Raw genomic sequence first — 21,410 nt, 5'->3', positions numbered from 1 at the left:
TGGAAGTGGAAATCTCAGTTTATGTAAATGCATTTTGAGAGGAAGTTTTTCCTGCTAAGTCTGCTTAGGAGTATCCTATAATTGCAAGTCAGCTACTAAAAGAATAAAACAAAATACAGAAAAAGCTCTGTTCCACATACAATTATTTATATGTGTAAGTCATTCTTTTAAAATATATTTGTTTAGAACAAAAACAAAACACAAAAATCAGTTACATGCTGAGAATGATGTATGATGCCTATTAATGTCCATAGCCCCCAACAAGAAATTTATTTATTTTATTTTTATTATTTATTTAAATTTATTTATTATTTTATTTATTTATTACTATTTATATTATATTATTATTTTATTTACTATTGACTAATGTAAAGATGTGTTCTAAAACACATTTATAGTAATGAGACACTATTTTTATCTGTTGTGTGTAGAGATTGTAGCATCTTCTGTAAGAATTCATTTTTAGAGTGTGTTTCTATGCTTTAAAAAAGTTAAAAAACAACTGTTTAAAAATGTAAACTGTTTTTGTAGCTGCAGTCGTGAAAGAATGTCAGGTGGGGCAGTTGAGACTCAGGAATGAGGTATGCATAGTGATAGAAAAAGGGCATCAACCCAAAATAATGAACAGCAGCAGGTCCTAATGTTGTGTCTGGAGATAGGCTTGTTTCACATGCAGTATGTGTACATTCAAGGTCTTAATTTTGTTGTGTCCCTTGTCTCCACACCAGGATTTCTCAAACCATGTTCCAGGCGATTTCTCAAACACAAGTTTCAGATGTGAATAGGTACTTTGTGGGTAAAAGTGGTTCTGGAAGTAAATAAGTTTGGGAGAAACATTGAAGAAGCCTGAATACAATGTCCTATACCTGGGTATGCACAATGCATGTTAACATTAAAGATCTGACAAGTTCTGTTCCACTTTGTTTAATCGAACATTTTATTCCCTATGGGAAAAAAATGTTAATGCAAAACTAATTTGGGAAGCTCTGATGTAGATGTTAAAAATTTTTATAACAATAATGCCATTATAATTGTCATTCCCATTAGGAGTTTACTTTAAATCTTAAATTTTCCTGTTTTGTCATTGTTCTAATGTTGCTTCCTGTAAGACGTGGTTAGCCACATGTGGCTATTTAAATTTAAATTAATTAAAAAGAAATACAATTTAAAATTCAGTTCCTCAGTCACACTGGTCATATTTTAAGTGCTCAAAAGCCCTGTGTGGCAGGTAGCTGCCATAGGAAAGGGCTGCTCTAGTTTGTTTTTTTTTAGGGACAAAATAAATACCTTATTAATGCAAATCTTCATAAATTTCTAAAACATGCAATGCAGACACTATTATCCAGAGTTCTCAAACACCTTTGAAAACAGCAATTTACTAATCTTCATAAAAGCTTTGTGAAGTACTAAGTATAATTCTTTCCTGGCGAGAGGATCTCAGGTGTTTTCATTTAAGGGAAATTTCAGTTGCTGGATTTGACTTAATTGCTCAATTAGTCATTTGTACAAGCTTTCTGTGGTCCTCTGAATGTGCCATATGCAAAAGCAAAAGATATACAAAACCAGGGACCAAATCCTCACCATTTCATGATAGGAAGCCAATGTTTTCTGGGTATCCTAACAGATACAAGTAGGGATGCACATGAGGCATTTGCCCCTCATCTTGGGGTGTAACGGAATTTTGAGCACTACTCTCAGTAGGGTACTAGGTGCTCTTCTTGGCCTTTGTTGTTAGGAATTGTCCATATTCCTATGCCCAACATGTGTTCAGTCAGCATAGTGGAATCAAACTTTAACACCCACACTGTTTAGATGTATGTGCATGGAAAACATAGCTTCTGAAAGGGGAGTGGAATTGGTCACCCCAAAACATGGTTCATAGGCATAGGGATTATTTTAAGCTGGTTATTTTTAAGAAACTGCAGACACAAGCGAAACTCTGAAAACAGAGTAAAAGTTACACTTTCTCATAAGGGACATTTACATTTAGAAGGGAAATCTCCATTTGCAAAGATGTCTTTACACCAGAAAGAGAAGAATGAGTCTAAATCTCTAGAACTCTTATCAATGAAGAAAGCAGAGACTTAAATCCACATAACAGCCACAACCTCACTTACTGTGCTTTGCCTGGAAACTTCCCACAACTGGCTCCACAACCCTCCCCACCCCCAACATCTTTTGTCTTTAGCTGGACATAGTATTTCAGGTGGTGGCTTGGGCCATTTCAGGGAGTTACACAATTTTCCTGGGTCTCTCCCATGTATACAGGAGGTATACATGTTATTAAGCTTCTGCTTGTTTTTCTCCTGTTAACCTGTCTTTCATTTGGGGGGGCAGGGTTGGAGTGTCTCAGCCAATAATTTTCTCAAGGAAAATTATTTTTCCTCCCTATTTCTTTATTTGTTTATAACTAATGTAATTAATCTTTTCTAGGAGTCTGAGAGGAAGTAAAATATATGACCCCTAAATATATCACTTTGGCATGTGAATTATTTTGAGCTGAAGGCAATCAAGACCCAGGAGACTCAAGAAAACTTTCTCCTCTTCCTTAACTACCTAAAAAAATTTAGTTACCTAGCATCAAAAAGAAAACCCCATGCAAAAATGGAGTCCCTTATGCTAGGCCACATCACCAAAATGAGGCTTACTTGCAGTTTCAACCTCCCCCAGAAATCTGGTCTTCACTGGTCAGTCAGGAATTTTCTGGTCGGCAGCAATGAGGTAATCGGTTGCATGGGCCCTTCCCATGGCCCTTCCAAAGGAAGATTAGGTCCTCTGCATGGTAAGAGCCCATGCTCTTTCCCCTAAAGGAAAGTGACCTTGCCTGAAACAATCTTTCCTTTTGCTAATAACTTCCTTGTCCCACCCTCCCCCCTATAAAAACCTTTCGTTTTGTACAACTCCTCAGAGCATCTCTCTGCTTGCTAAGTAGAATGCTGCCTGATTCTTAAATTACTTAATAAAGATGATTAGATCTTCAAATTTATTCATTGAGGTTTTTTTTGTTAACAGGGGCCTGCCCTAGAAAGAGAGCTATTACCAGAGATAACTTTTTATCTGAAAGAACTATTTGTATGGCAGGACAAATATCTAATTACTGAACAGCTGCTTTTTATTGTCCTGTAAATTATCCCCTCCTTTTTGAAGCCCAGACCCTTATCCCATTCTTAGCTCAGGATGGCATATAAGCCTCAAATGACCAACTTGTTGTTTGGTCTCCTATTTTTTATGGGGTCCCATACATACATAACTAAATTTGATTTTCTCCTGTTAATCTGTCTTATGTCAATTTGATTAATTGACCAGCCAAAGAACCTATAAACATAGAGGGGAATTCCCCTACAAGTTCTTATCTGCAAGGTTGGAAACAACTTTAAACCTAGAGATTGAATGTAATAAAACCTCATCGCTTTTAGATGATCCTGTTTGGATCACACTGGCTTTCAGACATCTGCTCCCAATTGTCCCTACCCAGTTGGGTGTCTGGGTGTATGTTTCTGGGACATCCATGATGGTTGAGTGGAAGGAGCCTCTGGGTCTGGAGGCTCTGGAAAGCCACTGGGCTCTTGCTGTTCTCTGCCTTGAGGAGCTGCTCTGTTGTATTCTCTGGCTTTCTGAAGATTGAGTGTGATCTCTCAGCTGAGGTTGTGAGACTCAGCAAATAAAAATATGGGACACCCAGTTCAATATGAATTTCACATAAACAACAAATAATGTTTAGTATAAGGATGGAACTAAAAATATTTTTTAAATTGTTCATTGTTTTTCTGAAATTTAAGCTTAATTAACTAGGCATCCTGTATTTTATGTGGCAACCCCACAGCACTGCTCTATCCCTTCCCAAGGGAACTTCCAGATCCTCTCCTCAACATGCACAGATAGAGCTACTCTCCCCTTCCCAGTATCATTCCTTAGCACCTATGTGAAGCTGAACGTGGGATTTCCAGGAAGGGCTTGTGTCTCCCTCCATCCTGCAACCAGGGAAACTGACTGGTTTTCTTGGGCGCTTTCATACCTACTTCAGTTCTTCCTCAGCCCCATCACCACATTAGGCTCAATCCACCTCCCTTTTCCTTCCCCAAGGGAAAAGGGCCAGACTTACTTTCTTCCATCTTCTTCCCAGGGACACAAGCTTCAGACACACAGCATAAATCTTCATGGCTACTTTCCATGATGCTGGAAAGGAACAATGACCTGGGTAGGATGGATGTAGCTCTTACTGTGGAGCAATTTGCAACTAGGGACAGCCACGGGTAAAAATACATGTTTAAAAGAGGATAAATCACGACTTTCATACAAATATAAAATGAACACACATCAAAGATTTTACTTAACTCATTAATTAATGAGGGAGCCAAGAAGTTGTTACAAATGATTCAAAGGAGGAATCCAAAGAGCAGACACAATTATAAGCCATTAAGAATGTAGAAATGTATTTGCATCAAGTAAATTAAAAGCAAAGGGAACTGGCTTCCTCCACAATGGGGAGGGAAGCCAACTGAACCTCTTTGGGACAGAATTTGCATTTCTATAGCAGGAGTTATTTGATTACTATTAGGTTTCTACAGCCAATTTCCATTTCCACAAAGTTGTAATATAACTTGGTCAAACACCATGAAAGTTGAAGATAACCCAGATGGATGGACGAAGGATACTCATGAAATCTCAAAGTCCTTCTCAATAATTTTTTTCTAACAGCATAATATGTTATAAGCACTACCCTATTACAGGTGTTTCCCAACCTTTTAGTGTCACCTACTGGCACTAGATTGACCTTGTTGGGTAACTGATTTTTTGCCCTCAGAGAGACACTACATAAGAAGCTTTGTGGGCCTGAAGTGGTGAAAATATCATGAATTCTGGGTTCATATCTGTGTTTGAATCCTGGCCCTCTCACACTAGCTATGACTCTGGGATAGTCTCATCATTTCGGAGTCTCATCTTAGATGAGTATATTGCTTAAGGGGACCGAATGAGATAATGGGTACCAAGTTCCAGGGTCCCCTTCTTCCTGGTGCCTTACTCTGTCCTCAGGACTATGAGCCTCACCATGTGCCTTCTTGCAGTGTTCCCAGATGCTGATTCTGTGGTGGATTCCTACCCCCATGCTATAGACTCAGAAGGATTAGGAGATATAGATCAATAAAGCCAGTCCTCTCATTCTGTAATAAACTGAGACCCAGAGAAATTAACAAGGATTCCAGGTCACCCCAGTGGTGCAGGGGACAAGACGATGAGTGCAGATTCCAGTCTGGGCTCCAGCACTTGACATCAGCACTGACCTTGGCTGATGTTAATAGTTAGCATGTACCGACTACCTAGTCTTTGCTAGGTGCTGTGCTGGGCACATCATAAGCATCATCTCATTTCGGTCTCTGATGAGCCTGTGACAACAACCCAGTGATGTCAGTCTGGGACTCCCATTCTCATCTCTGGCTCTTAAGCTGAAGGTACCACACTACCCTCCCTTAAATTTGTTTAACTATGGATCTTTTTTCTCTCTTTTCCTAGAGACTGTAGAGAAGGTTAAATGTCAACACACACAACTTCCTTCACTCTTTCCTTCAAACCTGCCTGTTCCCACCCTTCCTCCCTTCCTTAATTCCCACACTCTGGACTTGGAAGAACTATCTTCTGTCTCTCCTCCTCGCCAAGGTGAGTTCCTCTACCTGACTTTTGACCATCCCTCTTCTCACTTCCTCCAAAACTCTGCACCATCATTCATACCCTCTCTCTCCTGGTTCCAGAAACTGGTCCTTTCTACTTGCCTGCTTGCCCTTAACAAATAAACCTGGTTAGGTCTCTGTCGCCAACCTGACCATCTAGCAGAAGCTCGATTTCTTTATTTTTCTTCCTGACTTAACTTCTTGCAAAGTGCTGCCATTCTCTGTCCTCGTTACCTCTCCATCCTCACTTCTCAACCCCTAATGATCTTGAAACTTCTAATTGCCAAATCTTTAAAAACAAAACAAAACAAAAATAACCCTATTTCAGACGATATCCTTATTTTATTTAAATTCAATTAATTAATGTATAGTGTACTATTAGTTTCAGAGGTAGAGGTCAGTGATTCATCAGTTGCATATAACACCCAGTGCTCATCACATCATGTGCCCTCCGTGATGCCCATCACCGAATTGCCCCATCCCTCCACCAATCTCCCCTCCAGAAACCCTCAGTTTGTTTCCTAGAGTTAAGAGTCTCTTATGGTGGGGCGCCTGGGTGGCTCAGTCGTTCAGCGTCTGCCTTCGGCTCAGGTCATGATCCCAGGGTCCTGGGATCGAGTCCCACATCGGGCTCCCTGCCCGGCGGGAAGCCTGCTTCTCCCTCTCCCACTCCCCCTGCTTGTGTTCCCTCTCTAGCTGTCTCTCTCTCTCTCTGTCAAATAAATAAATAAAATCTTAAAAAAAAAAAAAAAAGAGTCTCTTATGGTTTGTCTCCCTTCTGATTTTGTCTTATTTTATTTTTCCCTCCCTTCTCTTATGATCCTCTGTTTTGTTTCTTAAATTCCACATAGGAGTGAAATCATATGATAATGTCTTTCTCCGAGCAGTCACACAGCGGAAGTGTGCTGGGCCCATAATGTCTTTCTCCGATTGACTTATTTCGCTTAGCATAATACCCTCTAGTTCCATCCATGTCAGACGATATCATCCTTGAATACTTGGACGTGACCCATTCACATGTAAGGACAAACACGAATTAAAAATAAGAGGTTTAATTCTTCCTGTTGGAATTAAGAGAAGAGACTTTTCTCTTCTTAGAGAGAGAAAACTTTAGAAAACTTATTGTAAAATTTTTCTCCACTCTGAGACATGTTTATAAATCCTTCTGAAGACTTCATAGGCCTTTTATCAGCTCTGTTCCCCAAGAATGTCTTTTCAAGGACACAGGAGCCATCTCTTTGGAATATAAACATTAAAGGAGAGAGCATCCCTGTCTCCCAGTTTCTGTGGGAGGTGAAGAGCCTAAATTGTGTGGGTGCCTTGCTTCAAACTGCAAAATACCTCCTGCTATAAAGATATGAAAAGGATATTTTCCTTTGTATAAAGCCAATCAGCTAACACAGATGGTCACCTCAACTACTGGGTAAAGCTAGGATGAACTATGTCTGACAAAATGGTGCTGTCAGGTCCTCTTACTTGAGGACTAGTTATTGCTTATCTTAAGCACATGATGTAACAGGTTGTATCTGCCTGTCTGTGTACAAGGGTGAGATTTCTGTCTGTCTTGGCAATCTCTGAGCCGACTTCCTGTAAGGTGCCTCACATTCTGGCTTAGCGCTTACTCAACAAAAACCCATTTTATTTCTCTACTACCTTTGAGAAGAGGATTTCTGGATTGGGAAAGATTTTGTATTTAATTCTATTTGACCAGCACATACTCGTGAGGGCTTGCTCTAGCTGACACTTCCATTTGGCTCTGTGACATTATTGCGTCTTGTGTTTTGTCCTGGATCTCTGGCACACCTTGGTCTCTTGCACTCTTACCTTCCTCAGCCCATCCCTTCAACAATGTGTCCTTCCAGTTTCCTGCCCGAGTTCTAGTTTCTTCTTAATCTAAGTGATTTCAGCCATGCTCAGCCTGTGTGCAGATGGGAGCCAATTTCTTTAAATGCCTAGTCCAGGTCTCACTTTTAGACTTGAATTTTGAATTGATTATTGGACATCATCGTAAAGCTGCTTTGCTCATTAGCATGTCCCACACCACATGGCAGAGTGGTGGAATGGATGGAGAAAATTTTGGTTTATTGTAAGAAAATCTTTGTTCTTATACCAGAGCAGAGTCATGGTTCAGACAGTTAGCTCTGTGACCATGGAAAAGTTCTTTCTAACCAGTCTGAGCCTCATTTTCTCCATCTGACAAATGAAAATATAAGAACAGTGTTAGTATGAGTATTACAAGAGGTGATATACATACAGAACTGGCACTTAATAAATTGTAATTGTCATTATTGTTTGAAAACAAAATGGTTTCCGTCTTTCCAATGTAGCTGTCCTTTTTTTTTTTTTTTTGGTCTTGGCGAACAGCAGCATCCTCTTAATCTCAGAAGCTATGAAGCTTGTTGACATCAAACAAGTCACCAGATCTTATAAATTGTACCTTCTAAGTATCTTTCAAATCTGTTGTCCTCCAACCTGCTGTCTCTGGCCTTTATCATCTCTTGCTTAGATAACGAGTTTTTCTCCTAGTCTCCAGGCCACCCCGCCTCTAGCTCATTCTCCATATTCATCAAATATCTGATGAGTGTTGTTGTTAAATAATGTTCTTTCTGAAATGAAATGAAAATTTGTCTTTATTAGAAATCCTGTAACAGTTATCCTTTTCTGCAAGATAATATCTTTGCTCTTTATTTGGTGTATCAGGTCCATCTGGAGTCCCCTCTGCTGTTCTGAGCTCATGCCCTATGCCAGTCTCACTAGGACACCCACTGTCCTCTGCCCACATGTTGTGTCATGCTCTGAGCCTTGGTGTTTGTCCTTCTCTCTGCTGAGAATCCTTTTCTCCACACTTCTTTCTTGCCCAGAGAGCTGCTACACATTTTACCAACTTTGCTCTGACACCATCTCCTATCTGCTCCTGACCATCCAGGACAGGGCATCTATATTGGTTTTCTATCACGACCATAATAAATTTTCACAAACTTAGCAGCTTAAAACAATACAAATGTATTATCTTATGGTGCTGGAGGTCACAAGTCAAAGTAAGTCTCACTGAGCTAAAAGCAAGTTGTTAGCAGGCTGGATCCCCTCTGGAGGGACCTGTTTCTTGACTCTGTCAGCTTCTAGAGGCTGCCTATACCCCTTGCCTCGTGGTTCCCCTGCTCCATCTGCAAAGCCAGTCAGGGAGCAACTCAAAATCTTTCTCTGACTCTGAACTTCTTCCTTTCTCCCTTGTTAGAGGACCAGTGTACTTAGATCAGACCTGCTCAGATAACACAGGATCATCTCCCCACTTGAAGGTCAGCTGACTAGCAAACTTAATTCCATCTGGGATCTTAATTTTCTTTCACCATGTAACCTAACATATTCACAGGTTCTGGGGATTAGGACATGGACACGCGGGGGGCACTTTTCTGTGTATCTCAGGGTCCTTGATGCTCCATGGCACTTTGTACAAACCCACTTATAGTGTTCATCACATGCTATGGTAGTCCTGCAAAGGAGCCTGGGGATGGTTAGGACAAGAATTTCAGGGACTTAACCATCTTTTATGAAAATGTAAAAATGATTTAACTTCTTTCTGCATCAGTTTCCCCGTTTGTGAAATGGGGATGATAACAATGATATTTATGAAATGATATCTATTTTATAGAGTGGTTATGAGGATTGAATTACATCTCATAACACCCACAAATAACTTTGTAGAGTGCTTGGCATGGACTAGTTGTTAAATAAATGTAATATTATTATAAACGATAATACAGCCATAAGAAATTTGACACCTAGTGAAGCCTGAAGGGTATGGATTGCATTCCTTTGTCTTGCCCCTTCTCAGTTTGATCTATTTCGATTAGACAGGAGGAGATAGAAGAGTGAAAGGGAGGAAGGAAAATGTCCCATATGTATTCTGGAATCCAGATTCAATAAGAAACTACCTTGTAGATTAGCTGTCAGTGGGATGGGCAGGAGACAGTGCAACCCCACTGGGTTGCCTGACAGGCGTTGAGACTGAGCCCTGCAAGTAGGGCCTAATGGGCTGCCAATGGGGGATGCCCTGAGGACAGGGGCAGGGAAATAAACCTAAATAAAATGTGGAGAAAGGGCACGGTCTTCAGAATTCCCGGGATGTCATCAACATCTAAACATGTCTGGGTTCCCTATTTCCAAGTGAACTTAGATTTTCTCAGTAATTGGCAAGTGAGAAATGCTTAGAGTGCCTTCAGTAGGCCCAGAACAGGTGCAAAGTGTGAGATGAATTTGATTAACCAACTGGGTTATGCCGGCCAGTCTCAGAACATTCATTCAGAAGGAGTTATCAGGGTAAGTCTTTGGCAGGGAAGCAATGTCAGCTCAGAAAGAATGCCTGCCCTATTTTTGCTGGACTCAGAATTTCTTGGTAGAGTGGTGTCAACTTTTGATTTGAAGCAAAGCCCTTTGCCCTTTTGACACTTCTATGTTCCATGGAGACAGTGTAGAGTTGCCTAGGAAAATAACTTCAGCTCAAAGAAATACTAAAATCTGCCTAAGCAAATGAACTAACTGTACTTAAGTCAAAATATCTTCTAAAAAAAATGTCTGTGCATGTGCTTGTGTGTGCATGTGTGTGTTAATGTATGTAGGCTGGGGAGGAGAGTTGTAATTTTTATTCCCTTAAAGGGAAATATTTGTTCCTTTTTTCTATGGATGTTTTAGGAAAGACTCAAGCATACAACATGAAATTTATGAAATCAAATGACAAAGCAAAGCAAGTTGATTCTATCTTGATACAGACACCCCTCTGTGGCTGATACATTACAACCACTAGCAGTTCTCAGAATGCTGTTTGTGAAATCAGGTGCTTCATTGAGAATGAGATATTTTTTAAAATCCAGGTGACTGCTTGGTTGGTTAAGCATCTGACTCTTGAATTTGGCTCAGGTCATGATCTCAGGGTCATTAGATCAAGCCCTGCATCAGACTGCGCTGTGCATGGAGCCTTCCTAAGATTCTCTCTCTCCCTCTCCCTCTGCCCCCAACTCCCTCTCTAAAAAAAAGAAAAAAAGAAAAAATCCAGGTGACTACCATTTAAAAGTTTCCACCAGTGTTCTGAACCAGAACAGGGGAATTTGATTCACCTTTGAGGCAGACTTCCTTAAAAAAAACGTATGAATTCTGTTTAGCATTGTAAGCTGAGTATATTCACTTTCTTGGTTACACATAGTAGAAGCCAAGTCTTGTGAGCAGCAGGAGAAAATGAATTAGAAAAAGCTAGCTAGCTCAAGAACTAGCTCATGGAATTAATGGAAAAGTTGGAGAATCAAGGTTGAAAAATGAATATCTAAGAACCAAGGAAATTCAGGTAGTTGACAGGTACTTTGACAGACAAGTCATAATACAAGAATAACCTGCTTTAGAAGCCATGGCCATCAGAGGGCCTGGCCACTGCCAACTGCCCCTATTGCTCTGGACAGTAGTCCCTGGAGGTTGTCCCTCTTACCACCAGAGTAAGGTCTAATAATGCTGCCTTGTCATTTGCTTCTGATTCCAAGTTCTAGCAAAGACACTGTAACGTACCAAGCTTAGAGCATGAGAACAAGTGCCTGCCTATGCCCTGTCTTGCTCTAAGACCCACACAATGGTGGGTTTCCCAAACATAGAATGGGTTTCTGATCCTGGGAAATCAAGATAATAACAACTAGTCAACCACCTAAACAAAGAACTTCAAATATTAAGTATCTACCAAATACAGAATTTTCCCTCCAAGTTTTGTTTTAATCTATACTGTCCCTAGTGACCATGTAATTTGTAATCCAAACTGTGGCTACCTTGAGAGTGAAAGCTGGTGCTGGGACAACAGGTGTAAATGAGGACTGTCCTGGGCAAATGGAGATAAACGATTCCTCTACATATATCTGAAAAATTATGACTTGCCTTTGAGGGCTGTGTCTTTGTCTTACCTAAGAATTTGCTCCTGGGTGCAACAACATGCCGAAATATAGCAATATAGGGTTGTAAAGGTCTGATATTTTCTTTAACTCAAGGTGAAGGAAAAAGCCCTTGATGAGGAATGGAGTTGGATTTGGTGCACCTCTATATCACTGGAAGTTCTAAAGGTAGAAATATGGCAGACTGAACTCTCCAGCCTTTGGACATCTACCGTGCATTTTTGTGATTGAGTTGTCTGGGCCTCTGGGCTGTGGACTTGGAAGTACCCTGAATAATATAGATGTCCTGTTCACCTGGAAGCAGCAAAGGAGGAAAGCTTGGGAAGGAAAGGGGAAGGATCTTTTCCTCTCATTAGAGTGAAATGTCTCAATGGATTTATACCTCCAAGGTGAAAAGACTTTTAGAAGTTCCTGTTAATGGGGGTGGGACCTGCTGCTGGGAGCTAGAATGGAACCATGAGGTCAGGTTTTATTAGAATGTACCTGAGTACAGTTTTTTATGTCCTCGTCATGCTTGAGCGCTATAGCACTTTTTTGAATCTGTGGCTTGATATCTTTCATTTATTTTGGAAAATTTCCTTTTTTGAGAAACAGTCACAAATTTACAGAAAGTTGCAATAACAATACAAAGAACTTTTTTTGGAACCATTCGGTGTAACTGCTGACATGATGTCCTATAACCCTTGAAGAGTTTGGTATGCATTACCCACAAAAAAGGACATTCTGCAAAACCATAGTGCAACCATCAAAACCAGGGAAAGAGCTTTAGCTTACTACCTACCATCTAATCTTCAGATTCCATTGAAGTTTTATCAACAGTCCCAACAATGTCCTCCATAAAGAAAGAGGAGGAATTATGCATTTAATTTCCATGTCTCTTTAGTCTTCTTTAGTCTAGGGCAACTTTCTGTCCATTCAGTTTTTTCTTGGATTTCATGACTTTGATACTTCGATTACAGGCATTGTTTTGTAGAATGTCCCTCAGTTTGGGTTTGCCTAATATTTCCTCATCATTAGACTCACTTTATGCACCTTTGGCAGGGATATCACAGAAGTGATGCTTTATTTTCTTATTGTAGCCTGTTGGTTGGCTCATGATTTTGACTTTCTGTCTTTGGGATGATTAGAGCAGTTTGGAATGAAGTAGTTCTTCCAGATTTCTCACCTATTAAGCTGTGCTTCTCCCTTTTGTAATTAATATGTAATTTGTGGGCAGCTATTTTAAAGCTATGTTAATATCTCATTCCCCCTCAAAATTTCAATATTTTCAGTTATTATTTATATTAGTATAGTGTCACAAACCCATACTTTATTCAGTGGATCATAATCTGTTACTGCCACTAACAATGACCCCCTGGGTGAGCCAGATCCCGAAAGGAAACTTCATAGGAGTCCCTTACAATACTTATATACCATTAGGCAGAACTTACTCAAATGGCCTTGTCTAACTGCAAGGGATCCTAGAAAATTAGCTTTTTATTCCAGGTGTCACTGTACCCAGCTAAGATCAGGGTTCTGTTAGTAAGAAACATGGAGAGAGTGGATATTGGGAGCAAATGGCAGCCTTTGCCACTGTGGCTTAGAACAGAAAAATTCACACAAGGATTTCTCGGTGTATTGTGGAACATGATTTCTCAGTAACATTCATGCAAATAGGAGATATGTATATCAATCACAACTTTAAGGCACTATATCCAAAACTTGTTTTTGTTTTAATAGTTATATATTTTACAGATAAATAGTACTCCTGTGAGTACTTGTAGTACTGGGTAAGAGGTAAGGCTGTGTAATTGATCTGCTTTGTAACATTTGGGAAAGTCACTTGAAATGTCTGCGTGGTTGTCCTTTTATTGATAATGAAAGAATAATATCTCCTTTATAAGGAGGCATTATTAAGTGTAGAAAGTGAATAAGAGAACTCCTGTCATTGAAATATGTTCCCATGGATAAAAATAGCTCATTTTCCTCATCCATTACATCGCTCAATAATGCTTACTTCCCAGAATTATTGTGGGAATTCAATGTGACAGCATATAAAATGTGCTCAGTACAATGCCTGGCATGTAATATGTGACTGATAAGTGGTATTTATTAGTTTTACGATAATATTATTTTATGATTAGAGGGTACATGTACATGTGTCTGTCAAGGAATAGAGTGGTGTTAAAAGGGAGACTGTTTTGCCAATTTGAATACCTTTTATTTCTTTTTGTTGTCTGATTGCTCTTGCTAGGACTTCTAGTACTATGTTGAACAACAGTGGTGAGAGTGGGCACCCTTGACGTGTTCCTGATCTTAAGGGAAAGGCTCTCAGCTTTTCCCCATTGAGGATGATATTCGCTGTGGGTTTTTCATAGATGGATTTTATGAGCTTGAGGAATATTCTCTCTATCCCTATACTCTGGAGAGTTTTAATCAGGAAAGGATGTTGTATTTTGTCAAATGCTTTTTCTGCATCAATTGAGAGGACCATATGGTTCTTCTCCCTCCTCTTATTAATGTGTTCTATCACATTGATTGATTTGCGAATGTTGAACCACCCTTGCATCCCAGGGATAAATCCCACTTGGTCGTGGTGGATGATCCTTTTAATGTATTGTTGGATCCTATTAGCTAGGATTTTGTTGAGGATTTTGGAATCCATATTCATCAGGGATATCGGTCTGAAATTCTCCTTTTTGATGGGGTCTTTGCCTGGTTTGGGGATTAAGGTAATGCTGGCCTCATAGAATGAGTTTGGAAGTTTTCCTTCTGTTTCTATTTTTTGAAACAGCTTGCAAATGACACTACAGATAAAGGGCTGGTATCCAAAATCTATAAAGAACTTCTCAAACTCAACACCCAAAAAACAAATAATCAAGTTAAAAAGTGGGCAGAAGAGATGAACAGACACTTTTCCAAAGAAGACATACAAATGGCTAACAGACACATGAAAAAATGTTCATCATCATTAGCCATCAGGGAAATCCAAATCAAAACCACACTGAGATACCACCTTATACCAGTTAGAATGGCCAAAATGGACAGGGAAAGAAACAACAAATGTTGGAGAGGTTGTGGAGAAAGGGGAACCCTCTTACACTGTTGGTGGGAATGCAAGTTGGTACAGCCACTTTGGAAAACAGTGTGGAGGTTCCTCAAAAATTTAAAAATAGAGCTACCCTATGACCCAGCAATTGCACTACTGGGTATTTACCCCAAAGACACAGGTGTAGTGAAAAGAAGGGCCATATGCACCCCAATGTTCATAGCAGCAATGTCTGCCATAGCCAAACTGTGGAAAGAGCCGACATGCCCTTCAACAGTCGAATGGATAAAGAAGATGTGGTCCATATATACAATGGAATATTACTCAGCCATCAGAAAAGATGAATACCCAACTTTTACATCAACATGGATGGGACTGGAGGAGATTATGCTAAGCGAAATAAGTCAAGCAGAGAAAGTCAATTATCATATGGTTTCACTTATTTGTGGAACATAAGGAATAACATGGAGGACATTAGGAGAAGGAAGGGAAAAAGGGGGGGGGCAGAACTGGAGGGAGAGATGAACCATGAGAGACTATGGACCTGAGAAACAAACAGGGTTCTAGAGGGGAGGGGGAAGGGGGGATTTGTTAGCCCGGTGATGGGTATTAAGGAGGGCACGTACTGCATGGAGCACTGGGTGTTATACGAAAACAATGGATCGTGGATCACTACATCAAAAACTAATGATGTATTGTATGGTGACTAACATAATAAAATTAAAAACTACAAAAAAAAGGGGGAGACTATTTTTGAAACTCTCTTGGTTTCTGTGATAACTTTGAGGCTTTGGCTATTTACATTATCATTCACTACTCCGATAAAAATTCACAAAAACAAAACTGTACTAAATAACTTTGTTGAAAACATATGGTCTCACTCTACTACTGGTTTTCAAAGGTCAGCTCAGTTGAAAGAGGCCTTGGAGCCAATGTGACTGTACCTCTCTAGGGCACTTTCCTTGATTACCTGATTATACATTTGATCCTGGGGAGACCCTCATTTATTATCTACAAGGAATGCTGGGAGAAATGATGCTATAAAAGGTGATTTTTAAAATAAGTTAAAACCAGGTAAAAATGGACCTCATGTTCTAGCATTTTTCAATGCTTTGGTCTTTCCCAGTGCTATTTGTATACTGTCAGAATTCTGGAGTTGATACAAGTCTATAAATCAAAGTTATTCCTTTCTGTCTCAATTGTGTTGTGGTTCAAATGAGATAAATCCAGTTGAACGAGAACAATAAGATTATAAGAATAGAATTGCTCTTTTGGGTGTTTCCTCAGTACTTGGGATTCGACCTTACCTGAAAGGAATTTCAAAACTAAAAATACCATATGACTAAAAATGGAGAGAGCATATTTTTTTAAGGTGTTTCAATCCCCGTGAACTTTGTAGGCATATTAACCATACACAATCGGAGATGTCCTACAGAAAGTACTTGGTATTGCACAGACCAAGGTAGTAATTCTAACAGCACATGGCATAAAAACATTATAACACACCTGGAAAGTAATATACAGCATATAAGAAAATTCATCTAAAAAGTGTTTGTCCTTGTGTGAACAAGCCCTAACACTTGCAGAAAAGCTCCATATAATTGTAGGAGTGAATAAAAGAAGAAAAAAAATTAGTTCTTTAAAGAACTAAGGGAATTTGAGGGCAAAGGTTGCCACTAAATGGAGAAAAGACAATACAACCCTACAATCCAGTTAAGATGGAATGTTGTTCTAGGGGCACCTGGGGTCTCAGTTGGTTGAGCATCTGCCTTTGACACCCTCAGGTCGTGATCTCAGGGTCCTGGGATGGAGCCCCACGTGAGGCTCCCTGCTCAGCAGGGAGTCTGCTTCTCCCTCTCCCTTTGCCCTGCCAACTTCCCCCACCACCGCCACTGCTCGTTCTCTCTCTGGCAGAAGCTCTCTCCCTCTCTCTCTCAATTAAATAAATAAAATCTTAAAAAAAAAACCGGGATGTTTATCTAATGAGAACAGCAAATCAACAGAAATCATCCAATCTTGACATCTGTTCCTTGCCAGGGTTTTGGGACACAGGTGACTCACTGACATTATTTCTATTTAAAGGAATTCCTATCTGCTCTTCCCCCATCCTCTCTGGGCCACCCTCCCCCCGCCAAAAAAATAAACAAAAAGGAAGAAAAAGACTTAAGAAAGGAAGAAAGAGGGGAAGGGAGATACATACCAAAGATCCTAAAAGGTTATTTTCTTCAAGGCAGGAGAAGAAAATTCCCTGTCCCATCCATGAATCCTTCATTGGGACACTTACAAAGTCCTCAGCTATGTGCCAAGGACAGGGTGGCACTGCTGATGCATAGTGATTTTTAAAATGCAGACACAGTTTTACTCAGTTTTATTACTGTTTTTAAATTCTCCACAGACACTGCCCTCTTACTTCCATGGGAGCTGACCATACCCTCCACCCTGCCCTTGGTACGTCACTGGAGGACCTTTGGGCTTCATAAAACACGTCCTTTTAAGTTACAATTACATAAGGGAGTTTGGGGAGCAGAGTGGAGTTCAGTTTAATCTCAAAAGGTAATTAATTGGGTGTTTTTTAAAGGCCACTGCTTTTTGTGACCCGCTCTTTCTTTTCCATCATCTGTTTGGATAGCGTGTGCTTTCTGGGTTTCAGGCTCTGTATGGCTGAAGTCACTTCTTTGGTTCATGATCCATGAAACTGCTTTCACAGTGAAATGGCATACCCAAGCCAGGGTTCAAAGCCGATTTTTATGTCCCCTCTAAGTCAGAAGCCAAACGATGGCAGAAATACGGCTACATCAACCTTCCAAAATAGTCAAGCGTAAGAAGTCTACCTAGCCACATAGTTTTGTAGCCCTTCTCACTCTGAAAGGAAAAAAATAACACAACATAAATGCTTTTTCCTGGTTAAAAATCCACACTTATTATAGAGCATATAGTAAGCAAAAAGAAGAAAACAGAAGGCAATTCTAATTCCACTACTTAGAGATAAGTATAATTTCTTTGGGTATATGTATACTCAGAAGTCTATAGACCATATATGCACAGAGAGTGTGTGTGTGTATATTAATATACATATACAATATATATACACACACACACATATATATACTGTTTCACAATCTTTTCTCACTGAATACATTATGCACAGTTATTTATTATGATAACATTTTTTCTTGAAGGCCTTCCAGAATCAGGCTTTTGCTCCTCTGTCTGGAGACCCCATACTTTCAACAGACTTTTATTCTGTCTGTTAGAAAGAGCTATTCTGGGGGCGCCTGTGTGGCTCCGTCGGTGAAGCGTCTGCCTTCGGCTCAGGTCATGGTCCCAGGGTCTTGGGATCGAGCCCCACATCGGGCTCTTTGCTCAGCAGGGAGCCTGCTTCTCCCTCTGCCTCAGCAGCTCCCACCTGCTTGCACTGCGCTCTCTCTCTTACAAATAAATAAATAAATAAATCTTAAAAAAAAAAAAAAGAAAAAGAAAGAAAGAGCCATTCTGGCTGTCATTATGGCCAAGAAAGGAAGTGTAAGATAAGGCCTAAAATTAAATGCGGAACTGCTCTTTTTTGATGAATGTTTTCTTGTTTGGATAGGACGTAGAAGCATTCTGGGCTTCAGAATATTTGGTCATCACCCATTAGCCTCTTTCAGAAGTGACACAATTCAGATTGCTTATGGAGGGATTAAGATTTTAATGTCTCTGTCAGTAGCAGGGAAGACGTCTGAACAAATTCAGGATCTCAGGTTTTGCCTACATGGTCCTTTGTGGGAAGGGCAATCATTTGTTTAAGTAGGACTAGGTAGTGGGCTCAGTACCAGCATCAGGTTGCTGAGTGTGAGTCAGAGGTGTGAGGAAATGTTCTGCCAAACACAGAAATATCTTCTGTAGCAGCCCCAACAACAGGTGGCAGCCTAGCCTATGATTGAGTTCCATAAGTGATGGGTGAGGAGGGTTATTCTTTCAGGTGCAACCCAAGTCACTGATGGATAGGTCTAAAAGTAAGGAATGTATTGCTTATGTTGAGCTAATTTCTGCCCCCCGATAACTCTCTTGCATGTGTCTAACATTGGCTTGTCATTCTGGAGTCTTTCTACAGTAGAGTAAATGCCCTAGGTTTTGAAAGGGTTGATCTCCCAGTTGGCTTTCTTGGGATGCACCTCTTGTGTACATTTCCTTCTCTCTGAGGCACTCAGGTTGAGCATGATCTCCAGGTATGTACTGGTCTGTGTAGGGCTGAGATTTTTGATGCTCAAGACCTAGAATATATATTAATAGACCTGAGACTGGACTAGCTTTGTTTTTTTAGCATCTGCGTCACTCTGTTGGATGAGCATGAATGTGCTGATTATTTTCTGTTTGCTTCCCTGCCAGATTGGTTCCCCAGCTTTGTCCTCCCTGAAAGATTAAGAGACTAATCTCTAAGGAATGTATCTCTCCCTTGGGCTGCCTTGCTCTTTAGCTTCTGGTTGGGTTTGGACAATGGGAGACCCCAGCATGAGTCCTAAAGGTAAGAGCATAAAGGTACTGAACCATTAAAAAAAAAAAAAAGGGGGTGTGTCCTTCTACCTATGGACTCAGCTCCTGTTGCAAAGCCATGGTGCCAGTCCCTGGGTGATTCACCATTACTAGTTAGCTGCATGACACTTCCTCCATTAAACTCTTCTTAGTTAAACTCTTTGACAGTACCACTATTTCCTTCTGGGACATGGACTGGTGTAAGAAGCATACAGGCACTAAAATGCTAAGGAATTTTTCAAATGAACTGCACCAGACCAGATCTTCCAGATCCTATATGTGTAAAACTATTTTTTTTTAACTCCCCAAATATAGTACTTTGAACCTAGCCCCCAGGGAGCTCTTCATGTTAGTGTCAGGCAGTCATTTCAGATCGCTGAGATCATTTGGATATTGATTTTATTAATCATCTTAGCCTTCCTTCCCAACAATTTTCTGTGTACAAATTTTATTAGTATGTGATATGTGATCTCTATCTCTATCCATGGAGAGGCAGTATAGTATCATCACGAAAAACTGACTTTGGCATAGATAGAGTTAGGTTTGGATTACTATGTGACTTCGGGAAAATTACTTAAATATGAACTTCAATTTCTTCATCTATAAGATAGGCATAATGCCTGAAAATTCTGGTGTGACTTTAGCAAAAATGTCTGAAAAGCTGTCATATCTGGCAATTTGTAGCTTTGTATACAGCAGAGAAATGTGAACTATCCTACAAAGAAATAAAGGAAATAAGAATACCAGTTGAGATGTAAATATAGAATGAGAGGGGTATGAATTCTCCCTCTCTCTCTGCCTCTGTGTGTGTGTGTGTGTGTGTGTGAATGTGAGTCTGAGTGTGTGAGTGTGTGTTGTATGTGTGTGAGGGAAGGGGGGTAGAAAAGAGAACTGCCCCTCAAACTTCCATGGTGAGCAAAATAATTTTACAAGGACCTGCAGTCATTTGAAAAGATGGCAATTTGAATACATATATATTTTTTGACTTCTGGCTTTGCTTCTCCAACTCTCTTCGTTCATTGAGCTATATGTCTTCTTTCTCCTCTGCCCCAATCATCCCTTCCCTCCCCTAATTCAAAATTTTCCTCCCTCCTGACAAGATATAGTATTTTGATTTATTAATTAGTTCTATGTTTTTGTTCTTTATGTATTGATTTCCGCTTCATGTTTATTAATGCATTATTTCTGCTTCCCTAGGAGTAGTTATCTTTTACTACTTTTTTAATTCAACACTGAATATATTTATTTTCATTCTACTCTAGCTATTTTTCATAGGTAGTATTTTACTGTCACCATTTTCTAGATATTCTGCAAATGTTATTTTGATTTCTTTTTGACATAAGAGCTTTTTGAGAGAGCTTTTAAATCTCCGTGTTGTAATTTCTAGCTTTATTGCATTATGATCAAATAATGTCATCTGAAGCATTTCTACCTTCTCTACTTTGCTCAGATTTTTTTTTTTTTTCTGGTGGGGGAAATGTCTAATGTGTTCAATTTTATAAATATATAATGTATATGTAAAAATTCAGTGTTTCTGTTTTCTGATTATAGGCTTTGCTCTATAGTATTACGTATGTGTATTAGGGCCTCTGTATATTATCTTTGCTGCCTTCTTTCTCTATCATGAAATTAGAGGGTAAGCAAAAGCCTCACTTATTATTTTTCTTTCTATATCTCTTTGCATTTCCAAAAGTTTCATCTTCATGAAATTTTTATGCATAAAAAATCATGCATACAGTTTTTGTGCATAACATTTGGATTTTACCCTGTTATAGAATTTTTGTCCACCCCCCTCCCTTGAATCCGGCTGGGTGTTGTTAACAGCATAGGTTTTAAATTCCAGGGAGAAATTTAGTTAAGATTCCGTGGGATCTCAGAGTTGCTAATAGTTGTTCAGAACCAGGGACAGCTCCCTGCTCCAGGAACCATCTTGGTTTCCCTACTTCTTGAACACTGAATCTTGAACTCTGTGAATCACAGAATTAGAGAATAGATATGGAGAGTCCCCTTAGGATGACAAATTGATTTCTGGTCTTGCATAAGATTTATAAGAAGGCCAACAGACTGTTCAAGCCCAGAAACTGTCCAAAGTCCAGGGGCCATTCCTAGTATCTTCAACATCACTATCCCCCCTGGGCAAGATTGTCCCTATTGTGAGAGGTACTGCCTTGAGCTGTTTTGGCTGAGGCACATTTCTAAAAATTTATCCAGTTAACTTCCCTTGTTGTGATTCTTTGCTCACCAAACACTATTCTGATTATAATTCAGCATTTCATATAATTC

Source organism: Mirounga leonina, unplaced genomic scaffold, assembly GCF_011800145.1.
Source record: "Mirounga leonina isolate KUSES-001 unplaced genomic scaffold, KU_Mleo_1.0 Mir_154, whole genome shotgun sequence".
NCBI lineage: Eukaryota > Metazoa > Chordata > Mammalia > Carnivora > Phocidae > Mirounga > Mirounga leonina.
Note: the sequence above shows the minus strand (reverse complement) of the source record.